This window comes from Balaenoptera musculus, chromosome 15, assembly GCF_009873245.2.
Source record: "Balaenoptera musculus isolate JJ_BM4_2016_0621 chromosome 15, mBalMus1.pri.v3, whole genome shotgun sequence".
Lineage (NCBI taxonomy): Eukaryota > Metazoa > Chordata > Mammalia > Artiodactyla > Balaenopteridae > Balaenoptera > Balaenoptera musculus.
In genome coordinates this window covers 17266345-17286631 of record NC_045799.1, presented here as the reverse complement: position 1 = coordinate 17286631, position 20287 = coordinate 17266345, and the positions used below count along the sequence as shown (strand labels likewise).

The 20287-nt window shown below is 42.9% G+C and overlaps 1 protein-coding gene across 11 annotated transcripts in view; it reads right to left on the bottom strand.

Annotated features, from left to right (window-relative positions):
• Positions 1–20287, bottom strand: part of PTPRT (protein tyrosine phosphatase receptor type T) — a 1089879-nt gene that overhangs the window by 794340 nt on the left and 275252 nt on the right. The gene's annotated exons all lie outside the window — the stretch shown is intronic.

The following is a 20287-nucleotide window of genomic DNA, read 5'->3' as shown; positions in this document are numbered from 1 at the left end:
GCTCTTAACAACTAGGAAACCACGTCATTGGGCCTCTAATGAAGAAGACTTGCTCCAAGCACTTGGAGTCTCTCTTCCTTACCGTCTCCTTCCTGCATTCAGAAAATAAAATCTGGGGCTTCCCTGGTGACGCGGTGGTTGGGAGTCTGCCTGCCAATGCAGGGGACAGGGGTTCAAGCCCTGGCCCGGGAGGATCCCACATGCCGCGGAGCAACTAGGCCCGTGCGCCACAGCTGCTGAGCCTGCGCTCTGGAGCCCATGAGCCACAACTGCTGAGCCCACGTGCTGCAACTACTGAAGCCCGCGCACCTAGAGCCCGTGCTCCACAAAAAGAGAGGCTACTGCAATGAGAAGCCCTCACAACGCAGCAAAGAGTGGCCCCCACTCGCCCCAAGTAGAGAAAGCCCACGAGCAGCAACGAAGACCTAACGCAGCCAAAAATTAAAAAAAAAAAAAAAAAAAAAAAAGGGTCATCATCCTCATCTAGAAAAAATTTTTTAAAATTTTAAAAAATAAAATAAAATCTTCCATGTCCTGGCTATTGTAAATAGTGCTGCAATGAACACTGGGGTGCATGTGTCTTTTTGAATTATGGTTTTCTCAGGGTATATGCCCAGTAGTGGGATTGCTGGGTCATATGGTAGTTCTAATTTTTAGTTTTTTTAAGGAACCTCCATACTGTTCTCCACAGTGGCTGTATCAATTCACATTCCCCCCAACAGTGCAAGAGGGTTCCCTTGATTCACTTCATTCTACAGCAGAAATTAACACAACATTGTAAAGCAATTATACTCCAACAGAAAATAAAAGAAAATAAAATCTTTAGGAAAAATAATAAAAATGATTATGATTACAAAAAAGGAATACAGAGGAAAATGCAAAATAAATCATCATGAAAACTTAAGAGAAGATCGCTAAAGATTATTTACTACAGGAACCTGATGAATGCTGTAAAAAAACATTCAGCATCCTCATAGGATGCAAAAAGACCCAGTGCTTTGGGAAACAAGAAGAGAAAGCTACAAAGGGAAACTAACGTAAGACGCAAAGACAATAGGATTGGGTGACCTGTGGGTTAATAAAGAATTTCAGGAAAAGTTGAAATGCAAAAAGCAGAATCAAAACCAACATTAGTGAGAAAGATGGTGGCATAAGAGTAGATTTCTCAAACCCTCCGACCTCAACACTGACTGAAATGAAGAAAAAATTCCACACAAAAGTAGCAAAGAAACCATAAATATTGAAGCTTACAGTGTTGTATTTTTTTCTCATGGACTTAAAGGATGCAAGACAACTTGGGCCCACCCAAAATGCCAGCAAGCTATTCACCGTGCAACTCATTCTTGAGAGAACTGCACAGTCTGATGGATGGAATTCTGGAAAAGCCAGTGGTGTTTGCCAGATGGGATGCCAGGGGCTGTGAGAGGGAGAAGCTGTGGAAGAAAGGATGCCCGATTTGGATGCCTTTTGCCCCTCTTGCATCAACAGCATTTTAAGGCCTCATTAGACTGTTTCTGGCTTTTTCCCTCTAACCCATTCTCCCTGGGGCCCTGGGGCCTACTTTCATCAGGGAGAGCCCACAGACTGAAAGGCTAAGAGCTGGGGGCAGAAGGAAAAGGGTGAGCAATGGCAAAACAGTTTTTCAGACAAGGACCAAGAGCAACCACCAAACTAACAGCACTCATGAGGATCGTACAACTGTCCCCCATGGCTGACACCCTGAAGCCAGGGGAAAGAGAACCTGGCTCGGGTACCACCGGCAAGTGCATGAACACTTCCCCGAGGGGCAACTACCTAGAAGCCTGCAAAGAACTGATGGCAGAGAGCCCTTCCATGTTTCCCAGGGCTCTGGCCATTAGCAGCTGTACCTCCACTAATGCAGAGAGAAGCAGAACCACATCCCGATCACACCCCACTGGGAAGACGGCACAGCACATGGGTGATGAGCATCTTGGAGCCCAGGCTACGACCACGTGACCTTGGACAAGCCACTTCACCTCTCAGAGTTTCAACTTCCTCATCTGTAAGAAGATAATAACATTACCCTCCACCCCAGGAGTAGGTCTGAGTGTTGTGAGCCTGAAGCTTAAACAATCTGAGGAGGGGACATTCTTTAGGGAAAAGACTACAAACTTAGAAAAGGGACTATTTATTTGAAATGAGAAAAGAAATCACAACAAATAATAAACTTCTAACAGCCTACAGGTACCACAAACACCGTGCAGTCCAGAAGAATAACATTTTTATTAATTATCTTCCTGACAATCTATTCCCTTACCTTCCTGGCTGCATTCCCTCGGATGACCTCTTCCTGACAATAATTTTACAACATCATTTTTTATAGAGAGAGTAGAAACTTCAATATCCCTTCTAGCAGGTTGACTGAAATTTGTTTATTATTATTAATAATTGTTTAAAGTTTCCTTCAAGTCCACCAGTCATTATTTCTATAGTGTAAACTGTAGGTTTGTAGTCAAATTGGGGGAAATCTCTATCAAATTTCGTTCATGTATATTCTGTAATACTTCAGGGTATTACAAGTGTACTTGTGTACTGGGTAATCATAAATAATCTTTGATTTGGTGATATCATCTGTGTTCCTGCCAGTCAGTTCCACACCAGGGCAGTGAGTAATGGTTTAACTACACACAGGAAAAACGTGTATGAAACATATGTGTATACGTATACATATACTATATTGCATATGTGTATATGTACTATATAATACATGTATACATATAGTACATATATGTATATATATTTACATGTATATTATATATACTATATACACTATATATTTAAAATACATATGTATCTGTATGTACATATATATATATGTATGTTTATATCTCCCATTAATTCAAACTAAATTTCAACTTCCACTTACCTAGGTCCCTAAAATGCCCCTGACTACTCCAAAAGCCCCACATCCAACTCCTCACCTCCCAAAGAAAAGTATGATAAAGGGACAGGGGGAGGGGAATCCCACAGCAGTCTTAACCAACCGTGGTTAAAATTACCTTTCTTTTGATAATTGTATAAAATAGATGACTATCTGAACATGCTTCCAGGGCCTCTCCCAGGACCTTGCAGGAGTAATGCGACAGTGAGAGAACCCCAGTAGGTTCACAGGTGGAAGGCCCTGAAACATCCTCCCCGGAGGCATAAAAGAAGCGGGACACGGTGTCTGGCTCCGGAAGTGATCAATATCCCTCTGTGCAGCCGTGCCACATTTCTGATGGAGGCACCTGAGACCTGTCCAGACTTGACGAACCTCCCTCTACCTGCGAAGCTGCACGTCTCACCCTCCTAGCTTAACATCAGACCTCAGGCAGGAGATGGGGTGGGCCCTGGGGGGCAAGATCTGTAACACCCACCAACACTGAGTTACTTTCACGCACACAGTTCAGATTTTATCTTGGTGAAAAAAACATTCAACACCTGTGCTAGCAAACATTGCCACTGCTATGGTCCACAGCTCCAGCAAAATACTGTAATTCATATTTTTGCCCGGTTTGCCCGGTTGCTAAAACATGCTGAGGCCAATCGGTATTTTAGACTCTTGTTAATTTTCCCACTCCCTGCCTCTTCTCCCTTGCAGTTCCCTCCATGCCTCAGTCACACCTTTGAACCTTTAAGCGGATATCATAAAGCTCATTACCTTATCCCCTTCAATCCCTGCAGGTCGCTCGGATGATGATATTTTTCATGAGAAGCACATCACAAGACACACCCCAGACCACAGCCCCCAGGGATCACTTAGGAACCCTGCTGCACACTTGGGAGTTTGAAACTGTTTTGATTCCCGTTCACCAGAATCACCCTGATCTCCTCCTATGAGCTTTTATACAGATTTCTCTCAGCGGCTTCCCAATGGCCCTGGGAGGCTCCTCAAGGCAAGCCTTAAGAAATAGAGCTATGGCCCTGGTGGGCAACATATGTACACCAGGAATTTGTTGGGAAGCAGCAATGCATTCGATGGTAGAATCAATGGCAATTTTCATATTCTCCTTTATCATTCCCTACTTATTTTAGAAATAATAAAGGTTATGTAAGATAGGGAAAACTGTGGTCTTACTGAAAACTTAGGAGAAATGATGTTGATAGAGGGTGGGCTTAAAGGAAATTCATTCCACCTGCTCCCCAGGGAGCCTACAGTCTGCACACTGCTCTGAGCCCCGCTGAGACCTCCCTTCACTCGGCGGGGCCTTGGTATCCACGAGAGCATCATTAAGAAGCCTCCACACAAAATAAGGATGAAATTGAAGTGGAGGGGACTACAGAACACAAAATCTTCTTTGAAATTACTCACAAAAGCACATATTCTTAAATCATGGTGCCCCCTCCAAAAAAAACCATATTTATCTTATGTACTTTGTGAATCTTGGTAGGTACACACACACACACACACACACACACCCCACCCTCCTAGATTTCTAAGGGGAATTAAAAGAGACAAACAACATGTAGAACCTAGAAAAATTCTGGTACATTTTAAGAGCTAAATATATATTAGCTGTTACTGTTCTTATTAGGAATGCCTATAAAATTCATTCATAATTTAACAATCCACATTTGAACAAGTTATAACTGTTGATAGATATTAACTAGCAACTATGCTGGTTACCCTAATGTCACAAATATTCAAAATTCCCACTAGCACCAACACATTTCACAATATGGCACCTTTCGGTTTAATTAACATCTGAGAGGTGTGTAATTACATAGGGGAACCCTACATCTATTTATACACAAATCTATATATATGCATGTATATGTCAGGTTTATTAGTTTTATTCTAACTGCAAAACTAATACATTTTTACTGCAAATAACATAGAAAAATTAAGAATACAAACGCCTCTAAACTTCTCTCTTGAACAGTCACTGGTATTTATTTGTGATCTATGGATTTTGAGTTTTTTTCCCATTGATATAAAAATTTTATTTTCTAAAAAAAAAAAAATGGAACCAGAGTGAACATAAGCTTTGCAACTATTTTTTTAACATCTTTATTGGAGCATAATTGCTTTACAATGGTGTGTTAGTTTCTGCTTTATAACAAAGTAAATCAGTTATACATATACATATATCCCCATATCTCTTCCCTCTTGCGTCTCCCTCCCTCCCACCCTCCCTATCCCACCCCTCTAGGTGGTCACAAAGCACCAAGCCGATCTCCCTGTGCTATGCGGCTGCTTCCCACTAGCTATGTATTTTACGTTTGGTAGTATATATATGTCCATGCCACTCTCTCACTTTGTCCCAGCTTGCCCTTCCCCCTCCCCGTGTCCTCAAGTCCATTCTCTAGTAGGTCTGCATCTTTATTCCCGTCTTGCCCCTAGGCTCTTCATGACCATATATTTTTTCTTTTTTTTTTTTTTTAGATTCCATATATATGTGTTAGCATACGGTATTTGTTTTTCTCTTTCTGACTTACTTCACTCTGTAGGACAGACTCTAGGTCCATCCACCTCACTACAAATAACTCAATTTCGTTTCTTTTTATGGCTGAGTAATATTCCATTGTATATATGCGCCACATCTTCTTTATCCATTCATCTGTTGATGGACACTTAGATTTGCAACCTGCTTTTAAAGTGCATTACCATATCAGGGCTATATTTCACTAAACATTCTCCTAAAACCTAATTTTAATGGTTGCCATCCTATACACCTATAATTTACTGCACCAAATTTTCTTATTTTTGTTGTTTTCATAATTTGCTATTTATAAAGTAAAGAGATAACCCTTAAGACACGTCCACGTTAACTTCCTTAGGATAATTTTCTGAAAGTTGAATTTCCAGAATCAAAGAACACACATAATTTTATACACACAGGCAAAGAGCCTTCCAAAACAGCTGCTCCAAGAAACACTGCTATCTGCAGTGTGTGAGAGTGTGTGCTCACTTCCTTTTCATCCCACCAGTACTCAGTATCATTGTTTTTAATCTTTGTCAATTTAATTAGTGAAATGCAGAGGCCCATTGTTTTCATTTTCAGTTGTTTGAATAGTACAGAAAGTTGAATGTTTTTCATAAGTTCAACTGGCCATTGGCATTTCTTCATTGGCAAGCTGCCTGTTCATGCCCTTCACTCATTTTATGATTGGGCTGTGTATCCATTCTAACTTAAAAGTGCTCTTCATAGGTTAAAAACATTAACCCATTTTCTATATTTTTAGTTATAAACAGTCCTCTCATTTCTCTTCACCTCTGAATTATTTTTACCAGATGACCACTGTTGAGTATAAAGTAAAATCTGTAAATCACTTCCCCCTCTGGCAGAACTGCCTACATAGAATATCTGCTACTCGGGTATTTGATACTGCAGAAGAATAAATATTCAACTGCATTGGTGATTCTCTCATCAAATTATAAATATATTTAAATCTTTAATTCACCTAGAAATAAGTTTAATGTATGATATGGCCTATGAATCTAACTTTATTTTACTTTTTAAAATACTTCTCATTATTTTTCTAGCACCACTGAGTAATCCACCTACTCCTTGATAACTTATTACATTTTACATGCTTACATATACATGGGTCTATTTCAGAGCTTTCTATCTGTTCCATTGATCTATGTGTCTAAATATATCACTACCAACATGCTGTAATTATTGTGGATCTGAATATGGCATAATTAGTGGTAATGTTAGGGATCAGTTCAGGAAAACAGACTGCCTATGTTTAAATCACTGTCCTATCTCTTACCAGCTAGATGGCTCTGGGAAAGTTTGCTAACGCCTCTGTGTCTTAAGTTTCTTCATCGACATAACATCAATAATAATCCTCTCTTCTTCGTAGAATTATCGAGGAAATTAAAATGAGTTTATGGATATAAAGTGCTCAGAACAATGCCTGACACACAGTGAGCACCCAGTAAAGGGTCTCCATGGTATCGAGCCCCTAGGGCTGTGATAACAAAGTATCACACACTGGGCGGCTTAAACAACAGACATGTATCGTCTCACCGTTCTGGGGGCTGCAAGTCAGAAATCAATGGGCTCCTCTTATCTCCCTCACCCACTTCTGGCATCCCCATACGACCCTTCCCTCTGACAACTACCTGTTTGTTCTCTGTATTCATGAGTTTATTGCTGTTTTGTTGTTTGTTCTTTCATTTGTTCTGTTTTTTAGATTCCACACAGAAATAAAATATTTGTCTTTCTCTGACTTACTTCACTAAGCATAAGGTCCATCCATGGTGTCACAAAGGCAAGATTTCATTCTTTTTTTATAGCAGAGTAACAGATACACATATATATATCTATATATAGATATACATACATATATATATATATCTCTCTCTCACATCTTTTTATTTATTTATTTACTTTTGGCTGTGTTGGGCCTTCGTTTCTGTGTGAGGGCTTTCTCCAGTTGCGGCGAGTGTGGGCCACTCCTCAACGCGGTGCGCGGGCCTCTCACTGTCGCGGCCTCTCTTGTTGCGGAGCCCAGGTTCCAGACGCGCAGGCTCAGTAGTTGTGGCTCACGGGCCCAGTTGCTCCGTGGCATGTGGGATCTTCCCAGACCAGGGCTCGAACCCATGTCCCCTGCATTGGCAGGCAGATTCTCAACCACTGCGCCACCAGGGAAGCCCCTATCTCACATCTTTTTAAATCTGTTCATCTGTCAGTGGGCACTTAGATTGCTTCCATATCTTGGCTACTGTAAATAATGCTGCTATGAACACTGGGGTGCATACATCTCTTGGAATTAGTGTTTTTGTTTTATTTGGATAAATATCCTAAAGTGGAATTGCTGGGTCGTATGGTAGCTCTATTTTTAATTTTTTGAGGAACCACAAAAAAATGATAATAAATGAGTCATGGGAATAAAATGTACAGAGTGGAGAGTATGGTCAATAAGAATTTAATATTTTTGTATGGTGACAGACGGTAAATAGACTTACTGTGATGATCATTTTGAAATGTATAGAAATATCACTATGTTGTGTACAAGGAACTAACATAGTGTTGAAGGTCAATTATACTTTGAAAAACAAACAAACAAACTCATAGAAGAGACCAGATTTATGGTTACAAGAGGCAGGGGGTGGTGGGAGGGGGAATTGGATGAAGGTGGTCAAAAAAGTACAAACTTCCAGTTATAAGATAAATACTAGGATGTCATGTACAACATGATAAATATAATGAATACTGTTGGATGTTATATATGAAAGCTGTTAAGAGAGTAAATCCTAAGAGTTCTCATCACAAGGAGAAATGCATATTTTTTCTTTTTCTTTTATTTTGTATCTGTCTGAGATGATGCATGTTCACTAAACTTATTGTGAGAATTCCTTCAAGATGATTGTAAGTCAAATCGTTACGCTATACGCCTTACATTTATACAGTGCTATGTGTCTATATCTCAATAAGACTAGAAGAAAATAAAACAAAATCTTGAGGACTTCCCTGGTGGCGCAGTGGTTAAGAATCCGCCTGCCAGTGCAGGGGACATGGGTTCAAGCCCTGGTCTGGGAGGATCCCACATGCCGCAGAGCAACTAAGCCCGTGAGCCACAACTACTGAGCCTGCGCTCTGGAGCCCGTGAGCCACAACTACTGAGCTGACATGCCACAACTACTGAAGCCCATGCGCCTAGAGCCCGTGCTCCACAATAAGAGAAGCCACCGCAGTGAGAAGCCCGCGCACCGCAAGGAAGAGTAGCCTCCGCTCGCTGCAACTAGAGAGAGCCTGCTCACAGCAACGAAGACCCAATGCAGCCAAAAATAAATACATAAAATAAATAAGTTTGTAAAATAAAATAAAATCCTGAAAAAAGAAATTTGTCCTTAAAAAAGAAAAAAAAGAAAAAAAATCAATGTGTTGATAGGGTTGGCTCCTTCTGACAGCTGAGGAAGAATCTGTTCTAGCCTCTCTCCAATTTCTGGTGGTTTACCAGAAATCTTTGGTTTTCCTTGACGTACAGATGGCATTACTCCAATCTCTGTTTCCGTCTTCACATGGCGCTCTCCCTGTGTCTCTTCACACTGTCTTCTCTCTGTGCAGGTTTGTCTCTGTCATAATTTTTAGAAGGACACCACTCATAATGGATTAGGGCTCACCCTAATGACCTCATCTTCTCTTTGTTAAATCTTCAAAGACCCTATTTCCAAATAAAGTAACATTTTGAGGTACTGAAGTTAGGACTTCAAGATACAGTCTTCTGGAGAACACAATGCAATCCATAACAGCCTTTGTAATGTTGAATGACGCCAGTATCTGACAGTTTAGTCTTAATATTGGCTTTAATGTCAATGTTTCCAATTTTTCATAGCAAATGATGACATTAGCTTTAGGTTTAGAAAAGCTTTGGACTTTTTTGTTTTTGTTTTTGTTTTGAGTTTTGTATTACAAGTACTCCTCTCTCAACTTCTAGTTGACCAAAGCATTTAGCGTATTGGGTTGCTTGCTAAACCAGAATGGATGTTGTATTTTATCAAAAGCCTTTTTGGGACTATTGAACTAATCATATGATGATTCCGTGTTGATGTATCAATGTGACATATATCACTGCATTTCCTAATGTTGAATTTTCACTATATTTCTAGGATAAATCCTGTTGCATTAGTGCTATATTATTCTTTAAACATTCTATTGAAGTGAATTTGAGAGTTTTCGTTTTGGTGTTCACTTTGATGGTTGCATCCATCTTCATTTGTGACACTGTCCTATATACTCCCTTGACAAATTTCACAACCAGGATTGTTTCTGCTTTTTCAGAAAAGAGGTCTGTGGATCAACCCTAGGTGAACCTCTTCAATCCAATCCCATCACTGTATCTCCTAGGAACTACTCCAAGTGCGAGGCAGAAGGATGGCACCTTTTCCTGTTCCCAGCCTGGTACAATCTTTAGTCATGTCAATTTATTTTAAGGAAGGCAGGGTGATTAAGCTACCTGCGCTCAAAACCCCTTCTTCCTCTGAAGCCTGGCCCGTTGCACATATTTGTACGAATAACCCACAAAGGCTATGTCACTGGTCTTCAAGGGTCCTGAGATCCTTAGAATCCAGTCCAAATATGGACTACTACTTAGTAATAAAAAGGAATAAATTCTTGATACACACAACAACATGGACAAGTATCAGATGCTATATGTGAAGTGAAAGAAGCTAGACTCATAAAGCTAAATAACGCACGTTTCCATGTATCTGACATTCTAGAAAAGTCATGTAGAGCAGCAAAATCTGTCACCCCAACGTGTGTGTCTTTGGCATGAGGATTAATTTAGGCTGATTATTTTCAAGAAACAGAAGACGCAGGGGACTATATTCAACATCCTGTAATAAACCATAATGGAAAAGAATATGAAGAAGAATACATATGAATAACTGAATCACTTTGTTGTACACCAGAGGCTAACACAACATGGTAGATCAGCTGTACTTCAATTAAATAGATAAATAAATTTAAAAAAGAAAGAAAGAAACAGGTGACTCAGGAAGTCTTTCTTTTTACCTCCCCCTTAGCTACCTAAAGAATTTAGATAAAGGGCTTGTATCTGGAATAGGCCTATCACCAGAGATGTCTTCAAGGATCTGGGCCGGGTATGGTGGGAGGAACTCGGCAGGACCTAGAGATCAGAGCCCTCTCTGTATCCCATTGTCTCTGTGGGGCCCTGCAAACATCTGTCTACCAAACTTCTGCTTTTCCAGCTCCTTGGGAATTGTCTTCCTCCCCTTTGACTCAAACCACTCCCGCCAACGTCCTCTTTTGTCTTTGGCTGAGGACAGCATTTAAGGTGAGAGCCTCATCCATTTTGGTGAGTTACTCAGTTTTCCTGAGTCTCCCCCCATATACATGTTATTAAACTTTTGTTTGATTTCTCCTGTTAATCTGTCTCATGTCAATTTAATTCTTAGACCAGCCAGAAGAACCTATAAGAGTAGAGGATTTATCTTCCTCCCTGACAGTCAAAACTATAGGAAGGGGACTTCCTTGGGGGCGCAGTGGTTAAGAATCCGCCTGCCAATGCAGGGGACACGGGTTCGAGTTCTGGTCCGGGAAGATCCCACATGCCGCGGAGCAACTAATCCCGTGCGCCACAACTACTGAGCCCATGTGTCACAACTACTGAAGCCCGTGCGCCTAGAGCCCGTGCTCCACAATAAGAGAAGCCACTGCAATGAGAAGCCCGCGCACCACAATGAAGAGTGGCCCCCGCTTGCCACAACTAGAGAAAGCCCGCGCACAGCAACAAAGATCCAACGCAGCCAAAAATATAAATAAACAAATAAATTTATAAAAAAAAAAATATATATATATATATAGGAAGTGCAAACATATCAGCAGTTACTAGGAGTGGAGGGTGAGGGAAGTGTTTGACCACAAAGGGGCAGCATGAGAAAATTTGGGCAATAATAGGAAAATATATCAATACCACATAAGGGGTAAGCAGATAGGGGTATGAGTGAAACAAAATTGGCCACACGTGATAATTATGGAAGCCGGTGATGAGGGTTCATTACGTTATTCTGTGGTACATGTTTGAGGTCTTACCAGACATACACTTAAAAAAAACCAACACACAGGCCAAATGCATGTCCGGCAGGGGCTTGGCAAACATGGCCTTAGGGAACCCTTTCCAACTCCAATCATCTGAGGCCTTAGCCCTCCCTAAACGGTCTACTTCATGAGTGTGCTATCCAATGACTTAATAAGCCAAGAGAAGGAGGAACAGAGAATAGCAATTAAGGAAACAGAGGCAGTCCAAACTTTGGCCCATCCAAGCAAAATGGCTACGCTGATGCTTTTGTTAATGTCTTGAGGTCAGAGCCAAGAGAAAATCACTCCCAGAATGACAGCCTTTGCCATTTTAGGGCCTCCCTGGGAGTTCAGCTGCAATGTTCAGTGTGCTTCAAAATCTGAGCTTCTATTAAAAAGTTCATCGGGCTTCCCTGGTGGTGCAGTGGTTGAGAATCTGCCTGCCAATGCAGGGGACACGGGTTCGAGCCCTGGTCTGGGAAGATCCCACATGCCACGGAGCAACTAGGCCCGTGAGCCACAACTACTGAGCCTGCGCGTCTGGAGCCTGTGCTCCCAACAAGAGAGGCCGCGATAGTGAGAGGCCCGCGCACCGCGATGAAGAGTGGCCCCCGCTTGCCACAACTAGAGAAAGCCCTCGCACAGAAACGAAGACCCAAACACAGCCAAAAAAATAAATTAATTAATTAAAAAAAAAAAAGTTTATGGCAAAGCTAAGAGTACCCCCTGTCCTCCCCCCACCCACCCCGGCAGGAGGCACATGGCACGTCCCAGGCCTGGCCCAGCTATAGGTAAGGCCCGTGGGTCTCTTCCCCGACCGCAGATCTCTGAGCTTAAAGGCCCTCTGCAAGCTGCTTTCTGGGTTTGCTCTTTCACCTCCCACTTCCAGGTTCGTACCCGAGGCCTGGATCCCCCCCAGGATGTGTATGCATCCTCAGGATGGGAGCCAGATTCCCCCTTGCGCTCTGCACCGGGCAGTGCCGCGATGCTGGTGTCCCTGGATCACCATGATGTCTTAGTAGGAGGCGGCTGCCTGAAGAGCACTCCTCCCAAAGTGTCTGCAGCTTTACTGCAGGAGACAGATAAATTGCTGTTGTTTTTGAAAGCCACTTCCCTCACTAGGAGCATCTTGTTACCAAAGGAAAACCTCAGAAAAGTTAAACAATTAGCCAGTGGAATCACACTGCTTCCTGGCTGCCCATCAATCCAGAATGGAGGAGAATTCTCATGCGCGTGGGAGCTCACCAGGGGAGGCAGGTACTACTCTCCCCACTTTACTGATAAGGAAACTGCTTCCAGAAGCCATCCAGCTAATAAGGAACGAAGCTAACGTGTGAAGCTGGCTGGGAATGGTTCTCTCTGCTCCTTCATCCTCCCAGAGTGGGGGGAAACTGCTCATGTGATTGGTAAGCCGGCCACTCCTTGGGCTACATTTCACTAGGGGCAGTCACGTGTCTCAGAGGTGCATCTCTCTGCCTCTACAGCCTCTGCCCACCTGAGCTCAGGTGCCAAGTCGTCCGCCCTGCTTTCATCTCCCACTTCCCAGTTCATTCCTCCTCCCAGGCCAGGTGCAGTCAGCCCACCTGGGCGGGATCCAGCACCATCATTCTCTCTCTTTCCCGGGGACCAGCAGTGAGAATTAAGCCAGTGCTGCCATTCATGCAACAGGGTAAGCGGCGAGTCAGGACAGAGCTCAGGTGACAGTGGTGAGCTTTACCTGAGCCCTGTGCTCCTCGAAAGCAGTGAGGGGCAAGAAATCCACCCCCTCCCTTCTGTGTTCGGGCACCTGCTTAGTACAAAGACCCACCCCTTCCCCACATGGCTTAGATAAGACTTGGGATGTCCCCTCTGTATACCTATGACAAAGCCAGACATAGATCCCCTGCAAATTCCCATTCTTTGTCTCAGAAATAATCAGCTGAACTGTTTATCTCCACTGACCAATCTGGACAAAATAACCACTAACTTGCTTCTTTCCTCCCAACAGGGCCCGTGAGAGGATCACCTGGCGGCAAAACAAAACAAAACAAAACAAACCATTTCCTGCTCCTGTAATGGATCAGGCCACCTGCTCACCCCACCCACCACGGCCACTTCTCTCCATCGCAACAGTCCTTCTCCCCGGACCGCAAATGCCCCCCTTGATAAACTCTTCACTACTGTCCAACTTGTATTTTTTCCTTTGACACTGTCTTCAGAAGGATGGAAGATGAAACCTAACTCCCACTGGAAACTTAAAACACAGTTTATCAGACATTCTGCAGTGAGGGGTTAGAGAGCACTGGCTTGGATTAAAGGAACTGGTACCTGCTTCCAGCTCTGTGTGCACGTACTCTGTTGGGGCCCTGGGTCGGCTGCCCCAAAATGTATCTCAATGGCATATTGGTTATTTTGAATTAAAGTTACTTAAGAGATGGCCAACGCAAGAGGAACCCTCTGACCCTCCTCTCTGTCTCCCAGAAAGCAGGAAATAAATCTCTCACGTGAAAGGTGCCCTCCCCACATCTGGAGGTAGAAGGACACCCTTATGGCCAAAGACAGAATTCGGCCCTAGAAGCCTATATAAACACACCTTGTTACTTCTTTAATTTACTACCCCAAGCCCAAACTCTGTTTAGATTCTTCACTAATTGAGCACCCACAACCTACATTTCTTGGTCCTGTCCATTCCTCCCAAATTTATTGTTTCTTTGTCTGAAGAGCATAAAAGTTGCCTGCTTTGGCCACTTTGAAGGTCCCATTTCTAGGGAACTCTGTGAGCATGAATTAAAACTTGTTTTAAAAAGGGTACAAACGAACTTATCTACAAAACAGAAACAGAGTTACAGATGTAGAAAACAAACATATGGTTACCAGGGGGAAGGTGTGGGGAGGGATAAATTGGGAGATGATTGACATGTACACACGACTATATATAAAACAGATAACTAATAAGGACCTACTGTATAGCACAGGGAACTCTATACAATACTCTGTAATGGCCTATATGGGAAAAGAATCTAAAAAAGAGTGGATATATGTATATGTATAACTGATTCACTTTGCTGTACACCTGAAACTAACACAACATTGTAAATCAACTATGCTCCAAAAAAAATTTTTTTAAAAACCAACAAAAAACTTGTTTTTCTCTTGTTAATCTCTCTTACGTCGATTTTATTATTAGTCCAGTCACAAGAACTCAAGAGGGGTTGAGGGGGAAACCTCTACCTTTCTGACAACTCCGTCAGTTAGACTTCTGAGGAAAGGTGAGCAAGAATCTGAACTCTGTCCGTCTCCCTCTTCTGTTCTCTTCCTGCTCCTGAACACTGGAAGAGACCCTCTCAGCTCACACCACACCACCATGCAACTCCCTAAATGTAAAACAAGACTTCCCAAGGCAAAGAGTGGACTTCTCCGACTTCTCAGGCACTGAGGGATGACACCCGGAGACAAAGCAGGCACATGAAAGCGGATGCTTCTCCTGTGCATAAAACAAAACACTTCTGGAGAAGTGTTCTCCTGTGTAAGCTACAGGGGTACCCATCATCTCTCCAGCCCCTTCAGGGCTAGGGTCCTCCCAGGAAGACATCAGGGGACACCCTCTGATTTGGCCAAGCAGCTGAGAAGATAAACAGCACATGTCTGTTTTTTCTTCCACATCTTTATTGGAGTATAAATGCTTTACAACGTTGTGTTAGTTTCTGCTGTACGACAAAGTGAATCAGCTGTATGTTTACATATATCCCCATATCCCCTCCCTCTTGAGCCTCCCTCCCACCCTCCCTATCCCACCCCTCTAGATCGTCACAAAGCACCGAGCTGATCTCCCTGTGCTGTGCAGCCCCTTCCCACTAGCTACCTATTTTACATTTGGTAGTGTCTATATGTCCATGCTACTCTCTCACTTCATCCCAGCTTGCCCTTCCCACTCTGTGCCCTCAAGTCCACTCTCTACGTCTGCGTCTTTATTGCTGCCCTGCCACTAGGTTCATCAGTACCGCTTTTTTAAATTCCATATATATGCGTTAGCATACGGTATTTGTTTTTCTCTTTCTGACTTACTTCACTCTGCATGACAGATTCTAGGTCCATCCACCTCGCTACAAATGGCTCAGTTTCGTTAGCACATGTCTTAAGAAACTCAACTGCTGGGGGCGTTGGGCAGCAGGAAAGCTCTGTGACCGATGGTGGCTGGGCCCCACCACCTGAGATCCCTTTGAGGACTGAACACTGATCTACAGACATATGACCATCGGATTATGAGACCAGTGCTCAAAGGCATGAGAGTTATGGCTGGTCTGTGGGGCTGTAGCAGAGATTGGCAGCTACAAAAGACCAAGACCAGGGGGCCAAGTGCTGAACTTTTTTAACAAATCCTTGAAACATTTTGCAGTACACACTGTGTGCCAATCCCTGGGCTGTTTTTACCAGTGTTATCTCATTAAATCTCCCCTCCACCAAACAAACAAACAAACAAATAAATAAAAGCATTTGATTTAAAGTCACAGGGACTTAATACTAAAACAGAACAACAGATAGACCTTAGATTTCCACCAGGATATGCAGAATGCCTTCCTTGTCTACTCATCTGCATAGTTATTTTCTTTTTGTTCTTTCCTTGAGTCTAGTTCAAGGGATCTTAAACTGCAGTGTGCATAAGAATTACTCAACCAAACATACTTTATCACGAGCACCTGAAGGGATTTTCCAAGGGTGATCTTGATACGCAAGACCCAATTTATCTGTTGACTTCAGAACCCAATCCCCACCTAGGATTCCAGTCCGCTGAGTTACAATTTATGATCATCACAGAAGGGGAAGTGCAGCGAGCGCAGGTACAGGTGGAACATCAGCATTCGGAATGTCCTAGGTGATAAAAACACATGAACAGAAGCTCTCGAGCTGTCTCTGCCACTCGCAATTTAAGGATGAATAAAGTGAGTGAGTTGAGTCAGAGACAGGGAACAAAATGTAAGTGAATGGATTAACAAATTGTGGTAGATCCTTGCCATGGAAGACTACTCAGCATGAAATATTAATACACACAACGAGATGGACGACGCTCACAAACAGTAGACTTAAGTGAAAGAGTCAAGCGCAACAGACTATACACCGTGTTATTCCTTTTATATAAAACTGTAGAAATGGACACGCTAGAGTATCAAAAAGCAGATACGTGGTTTCCTGGGGCAAGGAGTTGGGGGAACATGACAGGAGACAAAGAGGGGGATAGAGAGGAAGTGATGCCAAAAGCTCAGCTTCTGTATACACCAGTGCCAAATCGAATCTCGGAGACAGAGTTTTGGGTGAAGTAGAAAAGGATAGCGTTACTACTTTGTCAGGCAAAGGGGGACACAGCGGGCTCCTGCCTCAAAAAGCTATGTGTAAAGCTATTCTTTTTTACTTCACCCAAAATTCGGTCTCCGAGATTCGATTTGGCACCGGTGTACAGAGAAGCTGAGCTTTTGGCATCAGAAGGAGGGCTTCTTGGGGTGAGGGAATGATTCTGTATCTTGATGGGATGGTGGCTACATGATTGTATACAGTGATCAAAATTCACTATGCTGTACACTAAAAATTTTATAGTCTGGCAATACTGTATCTTAATGCATTTTTTTAAAAGGGGAAGGGAAAAGCTCACGATCCCCCCACAAAAAGATTAGAGAACCTTATCCCAAACAAAACGATTAAGCAGTAAGGGTCAGAAGATTGCACAAAGCAGAATCAGATTCTTCCCTTCAGATTTCTCCTCTCTCATTTGTGGAAGGAGAAAGAAAGAAAAAAGAAAACGTGAGAGGTGCATTTGAATCTTTCCTTTCATATCAGGGCGGTAATCAGGGCAGAGAAGTGGGTAACAAGTTATACCAAGAGCGTTTAATTAAACTGAGCAATCATTAAACTGGATTTAAGAGTGCTTGTGTTTGTGAAACAACAAAATATTTACAGACATTTTCTTCATCCCCTTCATTAGTTTCAGACTCCGCAGGAAATATGGAGGTTGGGAACAGGTCCTAATGAGATCATGCAAATTTTAACTACCGAGGTTACAGTGGCAAAGAGACAGCACGGAAGAACACTTACGATGAAATGTTAAGTGAGAAAATCAAGGTATAAAAATGATTCTGCACTAACATTACAAGTGGTTAAAAAAAATTATAAGCCTGGTGGAGGTGGGGGGATGGGGGGCTCAAGATAAAATATATTCTACTAGTGATGGTACAAGGAAGGTGGATCTAGGGTATTATTTTCATCTTCTCCGTTTCCCAAAATTTCTTTAGTATTTTTTTTCCTTTCAAAATAAAAACACTGAAAAAAAAGAAAGAAAGAGAGAAAGAAAGAGAGAAAGAAAGAAAGGAAGGAAGGAAGGAAGGAAGGAAGGAAGGAAGGAAGGAAGGAAGGAAGGAAGAAAGAAATTGCTTAGTAGATTCAAATTAGTAGATTCAAATTTATTCCCATGGAAAGAAGCTTATGAAATATTGAGTTAATTAAAGTAAGTTAAATAAAAAATACAGTCAGGTTTATGTAACATTATGCATGTTGTCTATACATCTATGGATCTATGAATAAAGAGATCACTGAAAAAGATATTCCACAAAACGATAATAAATAAATAAATATTTAAAAATAAAAAACTATTGCAGGCATGTAAAGGCACACAGGTTCACTATCTCTTTGCTCCCCCTTAGAACAAGACAAAACTGGAATGAGTTCTCTCTAGTTGCTGTGTCCGATCTCATGGCATTGTATCTGGCACGCACTCCATTCAGGCTCTTGCTGCCGCCAGGACAGTGAAACCACACTCCCCAAGGTCACCCATGACCTCCATGCTGCTGAATCCAAAGGTCACTTCTCAGAACTCATTGGCCCTATGAGCAATACTAACACAGTTGAATGTTCCCTCCTCCCCTCTCCCGATTCCAGACTCTCTTGTCTCTTGCCCTTCCACCTCTCTCTTCTCAGCCTCCAGGCTGGAATCTTTCCCTCTTCTTGATCTCTAGATGTTGCAGCGCTCAGGGTCAGTCCTTGAATTTCTTCTCTTCTCCCTATTTCCTCAAGAATCTCAATCCAGGCCTGTGACTTTAAATATCATCTATACACTGACTACTCCCAACTTAACATGTCTACTGTAGAGCTGTCCCCTGGACTCTTAGACTTGTGTCTCTAACTGCCTGACATACGTACATGGATGTCCAACAGATATGTCAAGCCTACGTGTCCAAAGCGAATATTTCCCACGCTCCTCCAAACCTATTCCTCGAGGCTCCCCTGGTGCCTCAGCACCTCTTGTAGATTTCCTTAGTCTTGTCTACACAGCCAGGAGTTGCTTCATGAAATTCTCTCCAGTTACACACTTTTGAGTAGAATTTCGTTTTCCTGCAGGAACACCGACTAGGATGTCACGACGTCCCTGGAGAGGAGAGTCCCCTCCCTTGCCACCACCCACTTAATGATCCTCATCTCAACCTACCTTACCTGAGGGTCACCCAAACACACAGTAGCATTTAATGCTTTTGTGTCCTTATCTTCGTAGGCAAGTGAAGCCTAGGCCACCTTTTCCCCCACTGTTTCCTCATCCAGGAGATGTCCTTCCAGCATCCAGGCTTCCCCAGGGCAGCCTTCTCTGACCACCCCTCCCACCCTATGCTGGGTTGGTATCTCACCCTGTGGTTCCCTACACCTCACTCAGGGCTATTTGGGGAAGGGCCCTACTGATGCCAAATCACGGCTGCAGGGGGACCAGTCATATCTGTGGCATCCCCTACACCTGGGGACTCCACCTGGACATCGAGAATTCAGAGGTCACTTCCAGGGATTTCTGGGTCCGCAGGTAACATAAATGCACAAAGCCACCAGTGGAGCGATAGAGAGATGTGGGATGTTCAGCAAGCCAAAGAACACGGTGCCTATCTAAAGGCATCCTGAAGCAATTTTTAAAGAACACTGTGTACTCAGAAGAATTCAGGCCTGTGCAATGAGCTGGGCTTATGGTCCATGAATTTGCTATCTCTAAACCAAATGACATCCAAAGTCCCTAAATCTGCAAGACCATGGGGATTAATACTGAATGACGGCTTCCTGACAGACAGAAAATGCCTGCACATAACTTTTCAGGTGACAGATGGGCAGACAAGGCCCGCACATCACCATCTAGGTGACAACACACTTTTCACAAATCTCTTCTCAGTCCATCCTCTAATAGCCCCAGGAGGCAAGTTCTTATTATCCCCATTTTGCTTTTGAGAAAACTGAAGCCTGGAGAGGGTAGATGATTTAACAAGGTCACACAACGAGGACTTGAAAGATCCCGAAACCCTGGCACCGATCCCTGGTCCCCGAGTGCACTGCTGGGCCAGAAGACACTTCACAGGCTGAGGGACACCCAGGGTTCCCTTGGGCCAGCAGTGTCCAGTGTTGCAATACCCCACCCATTTCAAAATGGTTGGTGCAGTCAGATACAAGCTTTGGACCTGTGAAAGGACTCTCATTAACACCACTTTAAACCTGCCTTTTAACCCTCCATTTTTTTTTTTTTTTTTTTCAATTACAGCTTATGCTGCAAAGCCCTGGAAGATCTCTGGCGTTAAAACAACACACAGCTAGTTGAGGAAGGCCGTGGCATCTTCATGAAAGACACCTTCCACTGTGGTAACAGAAGCAGCCATGGTCTGATACACAGGGTATGCAGTGTTCATTACCATCTGAAGCCACAATTTGGGGAAAAAAATTTTTTTTGATGTGCAAAAGCACACCTACAGGAGCAAAACCTGGCAAGAGGAACAAACTTGTCCTAAATCCCACACAAATAT